Source organism: Pelodiscus sinensis, chromosome 1 (assembly GCF_049634645.1).
Source record: "Pelodiscus sinensis isolate JC-2024 chromosome 1, ASM4963464v1, whole genome shotgun sequence".
In the NCBI taxonomy this organism is placed as follows: domain Eukaryota; kingdom Metazoa; phylum Chordata; order Testudines; family Trionychidae; genus Pelodiscus; species Pelodiscus sinensis.
Window position 1 is genome coordinate 205685199 of NC_134711.1, and position 19533 is coordinate 205704731.

Genomic DNA, 19533 nt, shown 5'->3' on the forward strand with positions numbered 1-19533 from the left:
GTACCCCGTATTTTTTTCATCTAGAGCTACTTCTAGACAGCAGAGCTATTTCGAGATACCGGAAGTATCCTGAAATAGTTATTCCACATATTTCAAAATATATTTCAAATAACAGGTGCGCTATTACGGTGTCCCTGTAACCCTCATTCCACGAGGGTTAAGGGACTTGTCAAAATAGTGCTTTATTTTGAAATTTGGTGTTGTCTACACAGTGGCTTACAATCTCTGAAGTTTAAAAAGTGCTTTTCTTCAATTAAACCAATATTAAAGGAGGATAGCTCTGTCAGTAGTTTCTACTCAGTACTTATCACAAATGACATACATTTTGTTAAGATGGCTGCAGCCATAAAAAGACTCTGAACTATCAATTTCAATATTAGGATAATAGTGTTACTTAAGCTCAGCAATTAACTTGCAGCATTAATGAGAACTGTGTACGTACATCGAGGAAAGGATATACAGATAAAATTCTGTTTTTAAATCAAGCACCCAAGTGGTACTAGATCATAAATGTTTTTTACCACCTTAACCTTTACTCTGTGCTGAAGAAAACAGCCATAGCATTTTTAAACATTAAAGTAATTTATTTAATTTTATTATATATAATAAAAGACAGAGCAACAGTTGTAAGGAAGTCAGCTCCACCCCACTGTAGAAAATGTTTAAAAAATGTAAACTTATTCTTCTTTATACTTTTCATTCCTTATAGGGAGATAAAATTACAGGATAAGAATGTGAGCCACTTACAAGAGCAGGACTGCAAAGTTTTTAAGTATAGCATGTTGTATTTTGAAACTGTTATGCTTTTGTTTTGTGTGCTGTAGCCTGGGAAGGTGTTTAGTAAAAGCTGGAAGGGGAAGGCTCGCCGATCTGATCAGAAAAGATCTAAGTTTGTCCTCTATCCCAGATCACAGTTCAGTGGAAACACAAAGCTCCCTCTCTTGAGGGTCAACAGGTGATGGACAACAACCACACGTTAACTCAGGGAATTAAATAGAAAACAGCTTTATTGCTAATGGGATAACGCTTATGATTACCACAGCAAAAACAATAATAAGAACACAGATCACTTGAGTTTCTTCCCAAGATGTCATCAACACAATCAACTTAAAACTTATCTAGGTGTACAAAGAGTAATAATAATAATTAATAATTCCTACACACACGAGGATCCCAAGGCTGGATGGAAAAGGGTGGCTTCCCTTCCCCTGGAAGACCTGGGAGCAAGTGTTAATCGGATTTCTAAAAGCAGGCTTAAGCAAGATTAAAGGAAGAAGTAAGCAGTTACAAAAGAGGAATAGATATAGATACTTAGTTTTCACTGATCTTATAAGAAACGCCCTGGAGCAGACTGCTTCTCAGCTATGCTGATCGCGCAGCCCCTATCTCTCAAATCCCTAGGCCTAAATACCCCTTTTGGCACTTAAGTGTTTCGGATAAACCACCCCCTTTCCATAAGTGGGCCTAACACCCCAAGATTTCTGAGGGTACCATCTTTGATTGGAAGAGATCTTTGGGTATCTTATGAATATTTATTATGGGTGACTGATGTTTCTTGGATGCTTTCCCTATACTACAAAGAAAGCACGGGAAGCTGCGGTTTATAAGCCTCCATCTGTTGTGATTGCACAGGAAGATTGAAATGTGCATAACTGTCATGTTAGCAGATTTATGCCATAAATTCTGGGTAGGATTCAAAAAATAAACTTCTTGCGCCGACAGCAAACTCTTGCTTCACCCCTTTGTTACCCAGGGAATAAGAGAATGTTAATTTTGAAGATAATTAGACTCGCTCTGACTAGATGTAATGATCCTGGATCCAGAAGTGAGATTCGCTTGGTAATCCGTATTTCTATCACCAGCGGACTACTGATCCAATAATCAGGCACAGGAGGTTTAAGGCAAAACCATATATGGGTAGGTCTACACTACAACGTTAATTCGAACTAACTTAGTTCGAATTAGTTAATTCGAACTAAACTAACTCGAACTAACGGATCCAGACTAAAAAACTAGTTCGAATTAGCGTTTTGCTAATTCGAACTAGCATGTCCACATTAAGTGGACCCTGAAGTGGGCTTAAGGATGGTCGGAAGCAGTGCCGACAGGGCATCAGAGAAGAACTTAGAGCGTGAAGATGCTTTCTCAGGCTAGCCGAGGGATGTGCTTAAAGGGTCCCGACCCCCACCCCGGACAGACAGTTCTCAGGGGTGCCCCACTTGCAAAGCAGTCCTGGCTTGGATTGCCCGGACTACCCACACTGGGCACATCACACCACTTGGCCATCAGCCCGGCTGCACTTGCTGCAGGCTGCCATCTGGGGAGAGGGGCCAATTAGGGGGCTGCAGGGGAGCTTCCACCCCCAGAAGCCCGCAGAGCCAGCCCAGTCCTCCCCATCGGGGGCTCGTGCCCCATTCCTCCCTCACCTCCTTCCACTTACCCTTCCCTAGCCCCTTTTCTTGATGTACAAAATAAAGGACAAATGTGTTCAAAAATGGAATCTGTCTTTATTGAACAAAACTGGGGGAGACTGGGAAAAGGAGGTGGGCGAGGGGAAGAGAGAGGCTGGGAGAGGGGAGGGCAACTACAATGATCAGGGGTTGGGAACAGGTCCCATATGAAGAGAGGCTAAAGAGACTGGGACTTCTCAGCTTAGAAAAGAGGAGACGGAGGGGGGACAGGATAGAGGTCTCTAAAAGCAGGGGATGGGTGGAGAGGGTGCATACAGAAAAGTTCTTCATTAGTTCCCATAAAGAAGGACTAGAGGACACCAAAGGAAAGGAATGGGTAGCAGGCTTCAAAGTAGTAACAGAAAGTTGTTCTTCACAAAGCAAAGAGTCAACCTGTGGAACTCCTTGCTGCAGGAGGCTCTGAAGGCTAGAACTAGAACAGCGTTTAAAAGGAAGTGAGATCAAGTCATGGAGGCTGGGTCCATGGAGTGGTATTAGCCAGGGGGTAGGAGTGGTGTCCCTGCCCAAGGTTTGTGGAAGGCTGGAGAGGGATGGCACGAGACAAATGGTTTGGTCACTGTCTTCGGTCCATCCCCTGCAGGGTCCCTAGGGTTGGCTGCTGTCGGCAGACAGGCTACTGGGCTAGATGGACCTTTGGTCTGACCCAGGACGGCCATTGTAAGCTCAGGGCTCAGGGTTAGCGGTCTCACTGGACCCCCTTGATTCTCTTGCACACGTGCTCCGGGGTGGCCGGGCTGGCAGCTCTCCTGCCCTAGCCGGCCACTTTCCTTTGCCTAGTGCGGAGATCGGGGACGAGGTCCACGATGTCTGCACTTGCCCAGCGGGTGCCCGCCTCTTGTGGTCCCGGGCAAGCTCCCGGGAGCCGCCAGCCTGGTCCCGGGAAGAGGGGGAGGGCTGGGGGGCATCGGGTGGGTGGCTCGATCCGTGCCAGGTGCAGGGTCTGCTGGCTGGGTGCTGGCAGGCTTGCACCTGGCACGGGCACTGTAGCCAGCCCGTGGCCCTTTAAGGGCTCCGGGGCCGGGAGGGGGGCATACGAGTTTCCCTGGTGTTGGCCAGAGTGGCCACCAGGGAAACCAGGGGAGGGCTAGCCTCCCACTAGTTCGAATTAAGGGGCTACACACCCCTTAATTCGAACTAGCTAGTTCGAACTAGGCTTAATCCTCGTAAAATGAGGTTTTCCTAGTTCGAACTAAGCGCTCCGTTAGTTCGAATTAAATTCGAACTAACGGAGTGCTAGTGTAGCGCCTATGAAAGTTAGTTTGAACTAACATCCGTTAGTTCGAACTAACTTTGTAGTGTAGACATATCCTATTTTAGAAAATTTAAACAGCAAAATAGGAGCAATAAACACAACCCACCCTATCCGAAGGTATAAAGGAGATAGAAAAGATCCCAATACAAAAGGTCATACGTTACAAAATGTCAGGCGATTGGCCCCCACCACCTACTACCTCTTGGCTAATTTTAAGCCTCGAGGGAGGACCAGCGGGGAGATCTCTTGCCTCAGTATCCTCGCCTTCTGGCCTAGGGCTGCCGGAAGATCCTCGATCATTTAGGATAATGGTTCTTCCTGGATACAGTATTGATTGGCTCCCCAGCGAAATTGTCCGATCCGGAAAGTGGGTGGGATGATGACAAAGTCCAAAACTAAGAGTAATATGACTCCTACCCAAAAACTCTCACATGGGAAATCTCCACACGTGGGTGGAATGTGAGTCAAAAACAAAAGGCTTCCCCACAGTCCATTAATCCATAGATGTTATGCTAATAGACACAAACCTAAAAGGGGATGGAACCTAAGGAACCCACAGAGCAAGAGGGACCAAAGGAACCCGAACTCTCCTCAGCCCAAGCCTTTTATTGTTATTGTTAGCGTTACACCACTGCGCAAATCTAGACCATTTTGCCAGGTATGTTTTTCTCGTGGAATCTTTTCTACTATGTAGCAGAATACATGTGACAGACCGGGCCAGGTCTGGGCACCACTGAGAGCATCCGCTCAGGGCGAATGTCTCAAATTTGGGGCTCCTTACAGCCCCCAGACTGAAGACCGTCCCAAATAAGCCACAAACCAGTCCCACAGAGCACTTCTGCTGCCTGCCTAGAAGCCTCACAAGAAAAACAACTCTGACACCCCAGCTCTCTCCGTGCCCCAGATTGCCCTGGACCTCATACACAGGTGAGGGGTCTTAGATCCCAATCTCCCCTACCCCGAACAAGTTCTGTCCGGTTCCAAGAAACCAGCCACAGATCCCAGGTCAATTTACCCTCTGGATCTTACCCACAAATCACGCTGAGCCACAGTAAAATCAACTGGGAACCACACAAGGGAGAAGCAATAAAAAAACCCAACCAAACCCACCCCTCCAAAACTCCCCAACCTTCACTAATATGACTCCAATATCAAGAAAGCTGGAGATCTCTTAGAATAGATTGCTGGCAAGCTTTTATATTACTTGGACTTATTCTCAGAAAATTTCCTTTGCAATTCACTATTGGTTTCATCAGTCTGTTCATGATAAATCTGGGACTACTTATGCTCATTTGCACTTTGGAATCCTGTTAAGATCTCTGTTTTGGGCAATACCTTTGCTTTTCTGGTGGCACAGTGTTGATGCTTCATTACATGCATTTTTCAAAACAGGGTGCTTGGACAAAATCTGAGCAGAAAGAAACCTTCGAACATCTCTGCCTTTTGTTGATGTTTTTCAGAGGCCAGAGTAATCAATTCAACTCTTTTAGCAAGGTACATTATTTCCTATTGAAGATAATTGTTCACAGGAGCAAAAACTTTCAAAATCATTCTCATAGTCTCAGCTATGAACAGGAATTTGTATAATTCTGTAATGTTCAATAGCCCCTCTTGATGTATTAAACAGATCGTCATATCCATTCACAAAGTTTGTCAGACTATTCCGACTCTCTTCTAAATTCTCGAGGATTATTTCTTAGGTTTTTAGCTGACAAGTTTATCTTGTTACTTTGAATGTTTGCAGCTGCTGGCCTTTGGACAGCATCTTACTTCATGCCTGTGAAAAAATTTGTATAAAGACTTGAGACAACATCTGCCACTACTGAGTTCTTCTCACACACGAATAGCCAACTGATGGAAATGGTGATTCAGGTACTGCATGTAAGATATTTGCTTGTTTAAATTCTGATGTAAAAGCATCTATATACTTCTTTTGCATCCATACATAATATTGCCTCCATCAAAATAAGAACCTAAAGTAAAGTCAAAACCCAGTTCATGAAGGTCTTTCAACATTTGTTGTGGGGCCATGAAATTGGGCTACTGCATTTGCCATAAGAACAGTGTAAAACAGTGGACAAATTTCCTACATTGATAGCATTCTTTATGTCACATTTCAGGCAAAAGCATTTGCCATCACAAATTTTCTGAATATCTTCAATAATATTTGCTATAACCTTCTTAATGTTAAGTTAAAAATTTAGATGTTTTCAAGTCACCAGGCCCTGATGAAATGCATCCTAGAATACTCTAGGATCAGATTGAGGAAGTATCTGAGTCATTATCTATCAAATTTGAAAAATCATGGAAGAGAGGGGAGATTCCAGAACACTGCAAAAGGGCAAATATAATGCCCATCTATAAAAAAGGAAATAAGAGCAAGCCAGGAAACTACAGACCAGTCAGCTTAACTTCTATACCAGGAAAGGTAATGGAGCAAATAATTAAGGAATCCATTTGCAAACATGTGGAAGATAATAAGGTGACAGTCAACATAAATTAGTAAAGAATAAATCGTGTCAAACCAATCTGATAGCTTTCTTTAATAGGATAACAAAGATAAGGGGGAAGTGCTGGACGTGGTATACCTATACTTTAGCAAAGCATTTGGTACAGTTTCAATTTCTTATAAATAAACCAGGGGCATACAACATGGATGGGGCTGTTATAAGGTGGGTGCATAACTAGTTGCATGACAATTCTCAGTAGTTATAAATGGTTTATAGTAGGGATGTTAAATTTAGTTTAATCGACTAATTGACTAGTCGATGGATTTTCCATCCATTAGTTGATAAGCTGGGGAGCCGCATCAGGGTTAGCTTTCAGCCTCGGGTGCGAACCCCTCTGTGGCTCTGCTTTTTAAATGTATTAAGAGCTGGTAGGCTCTAAATGTAAAAAGGCTGGAGCGCAGCAGGGGGACCCAGTACAAGCCAGGAATCAGCTGTCCTAGCTCTCTCTGATATCCCTTAATGCGCTTCTGATTTTTAAATGTATTAAGAGCCTTTAGGTTCTTAATACATTTAAAAAGCAGAGGTGCAGTGTCTGGGACTGGGTGCGAGCTGGGAATCAGCTGATTTTCCATACACTAATTGATTAGTTGATAAATGGGGGGAGCCACAGTGGGGTTAGCTCCCAGCCTCTCTGCCTTTAAAATGTATCAAGATGTAAAAAGGCTGGAGTGCAGCAAGGGGACCCGGCGTGAGCTAAGAATCAGCCGTCCCAGCTTACGCCAGATCCCGCTGCTGTGCTTCTGATTTTTAAATGTATTAAGAGCTAGCAGGCTCTTCATATATTTAAAAAGCAGAGGCACAGTGACTGGGACTGGGTGTGATCCAGAAATCAGCTGATTCCCAGCTCATGCCCAGTCCCTGCTACCTCCCTGCCTTCTGCGGATATGGTGCTGGGGGGAACCAGCTTTTAAGCCAGCTCCCCCCAGAACCGGCTCCTGCTCCCTCCCTTGTCGTCTCTGATAGGGTATGTCTACACTACAAAGTTAGTTCGAACTAACGGATGTTAGTTCGAACTAACTTTAATAGGTGCTACACTAGCGCTCCGCTAGTTCGAATTTGAATCGAACTAGCGGAGCGCTTAGTTCGAACTAGGTAAACCTCATTTTACGAGGACTAACCCCTAGTTCGAACTAGCTAGTTCGAACTAAGGGCTGTGTAGCCCTTTAGTTCGAACTAGTGGGAGGCTAGCCCTCCCCAGGTTTCCCTGGTGGCCACTCTGGCCAACACCAGGGAAACTCTATGCCCCCCTCCCGGCCCCGGACCACTTAAAGGGGCACGGGCTGGCTACGGTGCCCGTGCCAGGTGCAAGCCTGCCAGCACCCAGCTAGCAGACCCTGCACCTGGCACGGCACAGAGCCACCCACCCGATGCCCCCCAGCCCACCCCCTCTTGCCGGGACCAGGCTGGCGGCTCCCGGGAGCTTGCCCTGGACCGCAAGAGGCGGGCACCTTCCTGGGCTAGTGCGGACATCGTGGACCTCGTCCCCGATCTCCGCACTAGGCACAGGAAAGTGGCCGTCTAGGGCAGGAGAGCTGCCAGCCTGGCCACCCAGGACCAGGTGTGCATGAAAATCAAGGGGGTCCACTGAGACCCCCGACACTGAGCCCTGAGCTTACAATGGCCGTCCTGGGTCAGACCAAAGGTCCATCTAGCCCAGTAGCCTGTCTGCCGACAGCGGCCAACCCTAGGGACCCTGGAGGGGATGGACCGAAGACAGTGACCAAGCCATTTGTCTCGTGCCATCCCTCTCCAGCCTTCCACAAACTTTGGGCAGGGACACCACTCCTACCTTCTGGCTAATAGGACTCCATGGACCCAACCTCCATGACTTGATCTCACTTCCCTTTAAACTCTGTTCTAGTTGTAGCCTTCAGAGCCTCCTGCAGCAAGGAGTTCCACAGGTTAACTATTTGCTTTGTGAAGAACAACTTTCTCTTACTAGTTTCAAGCCTGCTACCCATTCCTTTCCTTTGGTGTCCTCTAGTCCTTCTTTATGGGAACTCAGGAAGAACTTTTCGGAATGCACCCTCTCCACCCAACCCCTGCTTTTAGAGACCTCTATCCTGTCCCCCCTCCGTCTCCTCTTTTCTAAGCTGAACAGTCCCAGTCTCTGTAGCCTTTCTTCATCTGGGACCTGTTCCCAACCCCTGATCATGTTAGTTGCCCTCCCCTCTCCCAGCCTCTCTCTTCCCCTCTCCCACCTCCTTTTCCCAGTCTCCCCCAGTTTTGTTCAATAAAGACAGAGTCAATGTTGGAAGAAACGTTATCTTTATTTTGTACATCAATAAGAAGGGGGGCTAGGGAAGGGTAAGTGGAAGGAGGTGAGGGAGGAATGGGGTACGAGCCCCCGATGGGGAGGACTGGGCTGGCTCTGCGGGCTTCTGGGGGTGGAAGCTCTCCTGCAGCCCCCCAATTACTCCCTCTCCCCAGATGGCAGCCTGCCGCAAGTGCAGCCGGGCTGATGGCCGAGTGGTGTGATGTGCCCAGTGTGGGCACTCAGGGCACTCCAAGCCAGAACTTCTTTGCAAGCGGGGCACCCCTTAGAACTGTGTGTCCGGGGTGGGGGTCGGGACCCTTTAAGCGCAGCCCTCGGCTAGCCTGAGACAGCATCTCCATGCTCTAAGTCCTCCTCTTATGCCCTGCCGGCACTGCTTCCGGCCATCCTTAAGCCCTGTTCAGAGTCCACTCAATGTGGACTTGCTAGTTCGAACTAGCAAAACGCTAGTTCAAACTAGTTTTTAGTTCTAGATGCGTTAGTTCGAACTAGCTTAGTTCGAATTAACTAATTCGAACTAAGTTAGTTCGAACTAGCGCTGTAGTGTAGACGTACCCATAGGCTGTGTCCAGACTACATGGCTCCATCGACGGAGCCATGTAGGTTAGGGTTGTAGGCAAAGGGAAATGAAGCGGCAATTTAAATAATCGCCGCTTCATTTAAATTTAAATGGCTGCCGCGCTGAGCCGACAAACAGCTGATTAGCTGTTTGTTGGCTCAGCGCGCTAGTCTGGATGCTCTGCTGTCAACATCAAACCCCTTTGTTGACCACCCCGTTATTCCTCATGGGATGAGGAATACTGCAGAAAAGGACCAAAGGGCATAGCTAAATATGAATCAAGTGTGACACTGCCACAAAAACATCAAACTTAATTCTGGGATGCCTTTACAGGAGTGTTGTGAGCAAGACACGAGAAGTCATTCGTCTGCTTTACTCTGTGCTGGTTAGGCCTCATCGGGAGTATTGTGTTGAGTTCTGGGTACCACATTTCAAGAAAGATGTGGACAAATTGGAAAAAAGTCCAGAGAAGAACAAAAATGATTAAAAGTCTAGAAAACATGACATATGAGATTGAGAAATCTGGATTTGTTTAGTGTGGAAAAAAGAAGCCAGAGGGGACATAAAAAGTTGCGACAAGGAGGAAGAAGGAAAATTGTTCTTCTTGGGCTCTGATGATAGAACAAAACGCAATGGGCTTAAATTGCAGCAAAGGAGGTTTAGGTTGGACATTAGGAAAAACTTCCTAACTGTCAGGATGGTTAAACATTGGAATAAATTGCCCACGGTCATTGTGGAATCTCCATCACTGGAGATATTTGAGAGATTGGCATCTGTCAGGGATGGTCTAAATGGTGCTTGATGCAGCCATGAATGCTGGGGAAAGGACTTGGAGCTCTCTAGAACCCTTCCAGTTCTACTATTCTATGATTCTAATGCCAACTATTTAATTCTGAATTTCAGCAGAAGAGTACTTGGCATTTTTGTGAATGGTTTTCAGAGCATTCTTAAATTTTGGATCTTGTCCTGCACTAAACGTAAGTAGGTTGATGATATTTCCTGATGAATTGTTCAGTATAAGACCTATTCCCCTGAAGTTTTATGATATCTTGATTTCCTCTGAGGCAACTTATTTTCCCAAGCAAACTGGATAATTTTTGCCACAGAATATGATTCTTTCACTTTGTAATTAACCTAGCTGGACTTAAGTATCTTAATTTTGACCTTCCCCTTTAGTGTAGATCTAGTCTTTAATTTTCCATGACAAGGGTCGTCTTTTCAGTTTCAAGTTATTTCAGTATTTTCCCTTTATATGAAATAGTCGATCACTGTTTTTTCTTGAGTTTTACCATGCTAGTTACTTTTGCTAGCCTCATTGGTTGTGGAGGGCAGTTCTTGCTTGTTTGCTTGACCTTCTCGTAGTGAGGTGGAGCTGAATGGGGAGACAGGATTAGGGAGTTAAAGAATTGCAGACTGGAAACAGAATGTCTGTGCTAGCCAAATTAAGAATCAGGAAACCATTTACAATGGATGAAATAACAATGAATAACAGGCTGGAGCTTAAGATGAGGTAAAGCAAAGCAGGGAATGGTGTGGCAGGGTCAGTCCCTGGGTCCCAGACCCCTCTTCAGTCCATAGTGTGGCAGCTTGGTACTGTGGCAGTGGTCCTTCTTGCCCTTGCCGGGGTTTCAGCTTCTGTCCCTTGGCTACAAAGGGCATAGGGGAGGTGCCCACTGGTCAGTCTGGGCTGGATAAACAGTCCTCTCTAGTGACCATCTGGACTCTTAGGCAACCGGGGGGAAAAGGAGCACAAATACCCTTTGTTGGAGCTCCTCACCCCCCTTGCTATCTCTGGCAATGCTGTCGTTTCCTTTCTCAGTTTGTCTCATTTTCTCCTGGTCTGGTCTGGTCTGGTCTGACCCCAGCTTCCTCTCCCACTCTCTCCCATTCCCAGCAGGGAAGCCTTCTTAAGGTTCCATGGCAGCCTCGAGCGAGATCAACTGGCCCTGACTGGTTGACAACAGCCCTGTTTCCCCTGCTCCTGATTAGCCAGGGCCGTTGCTGCCTTTTAGAGCTGCCTTTCTCGCTCTCTAACCTAGCCTTCTGGCTTGACTTTGTCACAACAGGTAGTGCAGGGACAGCGCATGCTGTACCGGGGTTGGTTCATACAAAGTAACCAAGCCAAACCCCAAAACATGTAATGCATTATATAGTGAAAGTAAAATAATGTATATAGGGGTTTCAGTGTAACTTTGGATGTGTGGTACACTCTGTACCTTTGAGTGTGTCAACTCAGTGTAGCTTGGCTATATGCCAAATCTGAGTAACAAAACTGGAATTGAACTGACCTATTGGGGAAGCAAGTGGAAGAGGTCTTGGGAGACCCACAACATAGCAACTCAGAGTAATATGTAGTTTGTTATATGTGTAGCTTTACTGTCAGAGATCACAACCCTGCAGTTTAGCAATGGCACTGAAAGGGTTTACATTTGAAAATATCTTCAGAGCACTGGAGGGGTGGGCTAGATCTAAAGGTCACGGTGGACTGCCCAAGGAAGTATGGGGGGGGGAGGTAGGACGGGGCAGCTGGGTAGAAAAAGAACTCCAACCAATAGAGCTAAATAAAAATGCAGAACAAAGAAACAAAAAACTTGTTGCAAAAATTAATTCTAAACACAGGATCCCACTTTAACAAAACTAAAACAGTTAACCATTAAAAAAAAATCTAAAAAGGGGTGGGGAATGGTCTGAAAAAAAGGAGAGATATCAGGTACACAAGGGATTTTAAAAGAAAATTAAAAAGGTATTTTAAATACCTATGTAAAAGAATGCTTGGAAGAGCACAGCAGAAGCGTGTTAATTGTCATTACATTTTTTAAAATAAAGCCTAGGCACAGCCAGGGAAAAAAGGAAACTGCAGCTTAAAAAAAGTGCATAAGAAGCAAAAAGGAAAGGTGCAAAGCCACTAAAATAAATCTGCTAAAACTGTGTCATTTTGAAAAATAAGTAATTTTGTAAAAAAAAAAAATGCTTATTAAAATGAAAGAGTTAACAACTTCAGAAAATAGTGAAAAAATTACTACATTAATCTCCTTAAAGTTATTAAATCTAACAATAAGTAAAAAGGGAAAAAGAGAATTCTTGGTTTAATAATAAAACTTGGTTATGGCATTAATACTTAGTGCAACATCATATGGTGGAAATCTGGGAGTGAAATAAATTTTGCAAGCAGAGCTCAGGTAGTGATGACTACCACCACTATCTCATAATGGCCATCAGGTTCAGAAAATGCTGAGTTTTCGTAAAAAGCCTTTGTTGACATATACACAATAATATTGTATACAAAACATATTGATTCAGTTGCATATTCTGTAGTGGTCAGGCCCCCGTTGCGCACTTGAGATGTCTGGACTGTGACTGGCACAAAAATGTAAAATAATAATAAAAAAATTACCTGTAGCTTCTTTTCCTTGTTGCAGTCCCATCAGCCATTGTACTAAAGTGGACTAACAGTTTTCAAGTTTGATTAAACCTTTGCCTTAAAAGTGCATTTTTTCCAATTGCAAATCTAGACTGAATAAAAATCATGTCAACTCCCATTCCACAGAGATGGTGCAGTTCCTAGGGAATCAGATAATCCATCTAAGGTTTTTTACTGGGCTATAAAGGAGCATTCCAGTTTGGGCCAGCTCATCCATGCTCTCTAATGCACTCCAAAAAGAGCCACTGCCTTCCTCTCCATTCAGAAAGCACTCTCCTTTTCCCTCCAAACAGATGGATTTTTCACCATGTAGCTGTGTCACATAAACTTGACTATAGACCTGACTTCTGTGTTGTAAGCACTGTCCAGGCTTTGAAGAAAAGCAGTTTGGGTTTTGTGTTTTGTCCACCTTTTTGGAGGGAGTCATTACAAGCTGCAGAAGATTTTGCTGCCTGTCTTAACTTCACTAATATAGAATCAATTCTTGGGGCAGAGTTGGGTACTGAAAATTGAGCATTGGTGTTTTGGCTAAAATTCTCGAAAGAGGAAATTGCTTGTGTGGTGTTTAGCCATCTCTGACCAGTGTTAACAAAAGTACACTAAGAAAAAACTCTCACTCTGCATCATTCTTTTCACACAGTCTGAAAGAAACCCACATACAAGATGCTTTTAATCTGCTTCTACTTGAGAAAGGGATGCCATGTTTTCAATCTTGGTGTGTGGTTTGTATATGCAACATTATGAGCAGACTGGAACAATTGTTTCACTATTTAGCTTAAAAATATTTTTAAATGCCTCTGCTTCAGTGATTTTCAGCATCCAGAAGGTCAGTTCACTTGGGAAACCATAGTTAAAGTCTCACATTTATGTAGCAAATTGATATTGACATTAAGCAAGCTTGACTGTACCTCAGGTTATTGGGTTTTATTCCCCTGCAGGTAAAAGTAGTGTACAATGCAAATTATCCACTGTTCCCAACTGATTTGTTACTGTGGTACACTTATTTGAACAGCTCACCACAGAGGATGTTTGTTTATATTTAGCAAATTATTTATTAAAGTGGTGGCTCATTACAGTCAAGCATTCTTTAGCGCATTCTAATTCTGATCTCAGTGCTCCTATGTTGATCCCCAACGAGGGCTTTGCTGATATGATTACAGTGAGCTCCTGGAAATTGATTGCTTTCAGAATGAGGTGGGTTGGGCTGCACTTTATAGAGAGTAGTTGAGTCTCTCTTGTTGGGAGGAGGCGAAGAAAGGAAGTAGCTATAACTGTTACTACTAGCCTGTACACGGTTGTTTCCCCCCAGGAGAACCCATTGCCTAGACTTACTTTCCATCTAGATGGTTTTTTTTTTCAGATTAAAGAAAATACTCTCCTGCTCCTGCCCTCTCAAAAAAATCAACTGAAGTTTCCATATGAAATGTAACAGAACAGGATTAAGGGCAGGAGTATGGTAAAATGGGCCTCTGCCCCTCTGTTATCTCAGTGGGAAGAGAAGCTACCTGTCTTATTCCTGGCATTACATGAGAAACAGGCTGGCCATGATTCTCCACCTATGAAATGGATGAGACATTAGTAATTACAGAGAATTTCCATTCCCCTGATCTATCTAGCAATGGTACTACAGCAGGGCCTTTTCTACTGGGTACCCCAAACTCTTTGGGATTGGGTGGAAGGCTGCAAACCAATTACCTTCAGGACTCCGCAGATGCTTGTGAGTTTCCAGGACTGGGCCTGAACACCGGAGACTATGTTAAGGAAGCTTCCAAATTGCATTGCACTCTCATCATGATACTTCCACCATGCTTGTTCTTCTTACCCGTGAGCTCCATCTATGAGGCGAAGGGCTCCCACCCAGGTACTAAAACCCAAATAAGTAACATACTCTTATCAGGGTAGTAGCTGCATCCTGAATTAAGCTGTTAAATTGGAGTTTTGTGCATGCCTTTAAGTTAAACAGATTTATCTTTCTGAGAAACTGGAGAAAATTTGTGAGCAGGTTTCAAAATATCCTAAGCAGTTGAAAAGTTTTAAAATAGACTAAACGAATTCTTACCAATGGTCCCTTTATTTTTTCCATCCATATGTTGAATATATTTTTATGTGCGCCAATGCATGTGTGAATGTGCACCACCAATAGAAACAAAAAACCTAGCTGTGAGTGCTCTTCTAATTAGCTGTGCGGCATTTGAACTTCTTCTAAATGTCCACACAAGTGCACAGTTTACAGATTACACTGATGCTTACACTACTTTCTATACCCAAATGAAAAGACACACTATTTATTCTATGTGTATACATACAACCCCCTTCCCTTACGAAACACACACACACTTTAAATAGTTAAAAAACAGCTATGGTCCTGTAGCACCTTAGAGACTAAATAATATATATATAAATAGATAGTATCATGAGCTTTTGTGGGCACATCCCACTTTTTTTATTTGAAACTCTGTGCCATATTTGTCATCTGAAGAAGTGGGTTGTGTCCATGAAAGCTCATGATACCATCTATATATATTTCTGGTTAGTCTCCAAGGTGCTACAGGACTATTGTTGTTGCTCTTTGCATTTTTTTAGTTAGACTCTTCATGCTCGTCTTTGCCTCAGGACTGCTGTGGAAAAGCTGCTGCTGCAGACCTAGCCGCAGGACTTACTGCTTTCTCCCTGGATGCAGGGCATGCTGGAACTCCACAGGCCAGTGCAGAGCTGTTCTCTGGCATGTTTGGGTGTGGTGGAGTGTTACTGGATTTCCACAGCTTGGCCCCTCCCTGCTGCTCCCCTCGCACTCTTTTATGGGGGTTCTCCGTGACTGTCTCTTGTTCCCTCAGGGCCACTGTCTTCAGTTCCCCAGGCTGTGTTCACACCTCACAGTGGTTTACAGAACCATAGCTATATAGAGAATATAACCAGGAAAAGTTGCCAATGATTCTAATCCCATTCCATCTAGTATATGTTTCTTTTTCTGGTCAGATGTTTCAAGAAGCTCAATAAGAACAGGAACTATTGTGACAAGAATGGACTATGAAAAGTTAAATCAAAAGGCCAAGAAAAAGAAAACGTAGAGGGAAAAAAGACGTAAGTGAACAGACTCAAGGTTTCAGAATATGAATGGTGTCAGCTGTTGCTAAAATATGGTATGCAATGAAACACAATGAAAAACAAAAGCAGTAACAGAGCCTCTGGAACTGGAAACTTTACCATGTTTATCAGTGTTTAATTAGCTGAAAACTACTCTTCTACACTATACTGCCTATAAGTAATTGCTCTAATGGTGTGGGAATTGCATTCCAAACATTGATTTGTTTTTTTTCCCCTTTCTTTTCTGAATACTAAGCATTGAATCTGGGCCAGAGTGCAGTGAAATGTCAACTCCTTGTATGCTTTGTTTGCTCAAGCTGTGTTACCTACAGACAGGAAATGTTAATGTGTTAAAATTTTGAAATGAGGATAAACTAATCAACTGAGAACTCATCCCAGCTCCAGTGAAGTGAGTTGACTAGCACTATTTTACACCAGCTAAAGATCTGGCTGAAAGATTTGAATCTGAAATGAAATTTTAGTGCTATGTAGGTGAGATGGACAACAGCATCTGATCAGTGGTTTTGCTTTTGAAGTCCCCTCCCCCATTGAGATTGTCTATCTGATGTTAATTTTTGTTATTTTTTTAGTGGACAAAGACCCAGTGAGAAATAATACTGTAGTTCCCTTTCCAAAGTGGGATGTGAAGAATGTTGAACAAATATTGACATAATACATCTGATCTATCTACACAATCACAAAGGAAATAATTAAGCCCAGATTCTGCAGTGAGCTTCCTATGAGTGCATGGGTACACTGCTCCATCTAAGCAGAGTTCACTGTAGGAGGATCTTAAATTTTAATGGCAGACCTCCTGGCCCTCAGAATATGGGCCCTTTTCCAGTTTCTCACTTGGGAACCTTCTTTTCTCATTAACTCCCACACTCTCTTGCTGTTGAATGGCTCCTAGAAAGCAACCCTTTGTCTGTGTATTGTGAAACTGTGTTCTTACTGTGCTGAAGCTGCTAGATCTGTTTAGGCATTGTAGTTTTGGGGAAGTTTGGGTGTTTTCTAATTAGCTCTCTAATTGAATTATTTTACAGATAGGATTTTATATATGTAAAATGCTACTTAAGCTACTAGTTAGTCTTTGTTTTGCCTTTACATGTCTAAGAATTCCATTTTATACTGAGAAGCTAAGGCAGCAGGTCACTCAAGCTAAGCAACCTTAAGACTTTGGAAGATGTTAATGAGAAATCTGAGGATAATGAATGAGTCAGTTAACAGATTGGTAAGTTAAATTGACAAGTGGTAGACCTTACCTTTGCAAAATTAATTTTACCAAGAGCAACTTAGTAGCAGATGGTACATAACACTGGAAGTTATTTTTAAAAAATTCAGCAGTAGAAGATTATTTATAGTATCAATCACCATACTACCTAGGGATTGATCTTAGAATCTTAAAAGGGCAGCATCACTACGGGCCATATGGAAAGTTTCAAATCTTTATCAGCGGATGAGCTAAATGAGCTTTTCCTTATTCATTTAAAAGAGAGATATTTCATCTAATTTTTCCTGCTTGTGGTTGAAAACAGAGCTGGAAAGCGTCATTTTGGGAGACGTGTAGCAGGAAGGAAGATGCAAAAGATCCCAAAGATTTAGGGTGTGTCTATACAGAGAAAAAAAACTCTGGCAGACATAGCTGACTTGGTGCTTGTGGGGTGCAAGCTTTGGGGTGTAGAATTTGGGCTCAGGGTGGGGCCTAAGCTCTGGGAAACTGTGAGGGTGAAGGGCCCCTGGGTATCTACCTAGAAATTTTTAACCTCTGAGGCCAACTCCCACAAGCCTGAGTCAGCTGACCTGGACCAGCCACAGCACTGCTGCAGGTCTAGTATCCCTGTATAGAAATGCCCTCAGTTGATTAGGTGGCTCTGAGTGTCTGATAGGAGTCCCAAAGGAAGTAATGCTCAATCCAAAATGCCAGATCGATTCAGCAACCCAGAATGTCCTAAATAATGAAAGCAACTGGTGCAATATTGTAACAAAACAAAGGGTACCATACCCTCAGCTTTGGAGGATTGTGACATCAAGAACAAAGAACATTCTGGACTGTACATTGAATATCATTCTGTGCGGAGTTTAGACCTGGTGTAAAGGGCAAACCAGAGAAGATATGCTATGCCACGCAACCCCTCACACTGTTTTTTGGGGGACATTCAGTTTATAATTCTGCAGTTTGCAGGAGGTCTTTAATGGTTTATAGCTACATGTTTAATTCTGTACCTTTATTTATTCTCCAGCTCTAAAAAAAAAAAATCTGAGCTTGGGCAAAACAGCAGATGGTTATAATTGCAAACATATATTAGATTGGCAAAATTTGTTTTTTGTTTTTTTTTACATCTTTGACAGATAGTATTGATGTTTATTTTTAATCATGCTTTAAAACTTTTATTCAATAAGGACAAATGCAAATTACTTAGGAAGGAACAATCAGTTTGATACATACATAATGGGAAGCGACTGTTTAGGAAAAAGTACTGCACAAAGGGATTGAGGGATCATAGCGGACCATAAGCTAAATATGAATCAACAGCGTGACAGTGTTGCAAAAACTTCAAACATGATTCTGGGATGCATTAACAGGAGTGTTGTAAGCAAGACACGAGAGAGTCATTCTTCCGCTCTACTCTGCACTGGTTAGGCCTCAACCAGAGTATTGTGTTCAGTTCTGGGTGCCACATTTCAAGAAAGATGTGGACAAATTGGAAAAAAGTCCAGAGAAGAACAAAAATGATTAAAGGTCTTGAAAACATGTCTTATGAGGGAAGATTAAAAGAATTGGGTTAGTTTAGTCTGGAAAAGAGAAGACTGAGAGGGAACATGAGTACAGCTTTCAGGTACCTAAAAGGCCGTTACAAGGAGGAGGCAGAAAAATTATTCTCCTTAACATCTGATCTTAGGACAAGAAGCAATGGTCTTAAATTACAGCAAGAGAGGTTTAGTTTGGACATTAGGAAAAACTTCTTGTTAGGGTAGTTAAGCACTGGAATAAATTGTGTAGGGAGGTTGTGGAATCTCCATCACTGGAGATCTTTAAGAGCAGGTTAGACAAACATCTGTCAGGGATGATTTAGTTGGTGCTTGGTCCTGCTGTGAGGGCAGGAGACTGGACTTGATGAACTCTTAAGGTCCGTTCCAGTTCTAGTGTTCTATGATTTTATGATTAATTTAAATTTTCACAGATGAGGGAAGTTATAGAAGGATCAGATATAGAAGGGTCAGAAACTAATTATTTAACAACAGCAGTCACTGAGATTCAGAAAGTTAAAGCTTTGTAACCATTAAAATACAAATTGTCAACATCACATGTCAAAATATGCAAAGTAAATGTAGTTAAATCAAGCTATAAAAAGTTCTCAAGCAGTATTTCTTACTTTGCCTATCTGTAAATCTCACGAAAACTCATCACCTAATAAACCATCTTGTTAGTCTTTAAAGTGCTACATAGTTCTGTTTTTTGTAAATCTCAGTAATTGATGGAAATATTTTGTCAGTTTGTGTGTATGTGGTAAAATTGATGTTTACTGATATTTAATAAAAATTGTATCCTTCCAAGCCTACCTATATATTATTGCTGGAGAGAAAACTATTCTTTAACTAAAACTGCTTCTATGAAAATGACATCTGAGTGTAAGCACAATACAAAACTGAAGCTAAATTAAATGTCTGTTTCTGCATAAAAGCTAAATTAAATCAGGTACTCAACATCAAATTAAAATGGGAGTCAGCTGAGAAGAACGTAAGTATTATAATTCTTCTAATGACCTGAAGTAAAACTGGCAAGAAATGTGCTTTCATATTTGTAACTAAAATATTACTTCTCTGATATATTGCTGCAGTTTGTCTTCCAGAGCCTAATGTATTCTTTTGCGAACAATAAGAATTTGCAGCTTTTACACTGTTAAGTCCTCATTCATTGTAGTGGTACCCACTGCCATCACTACATGATTGAGGCTATCAA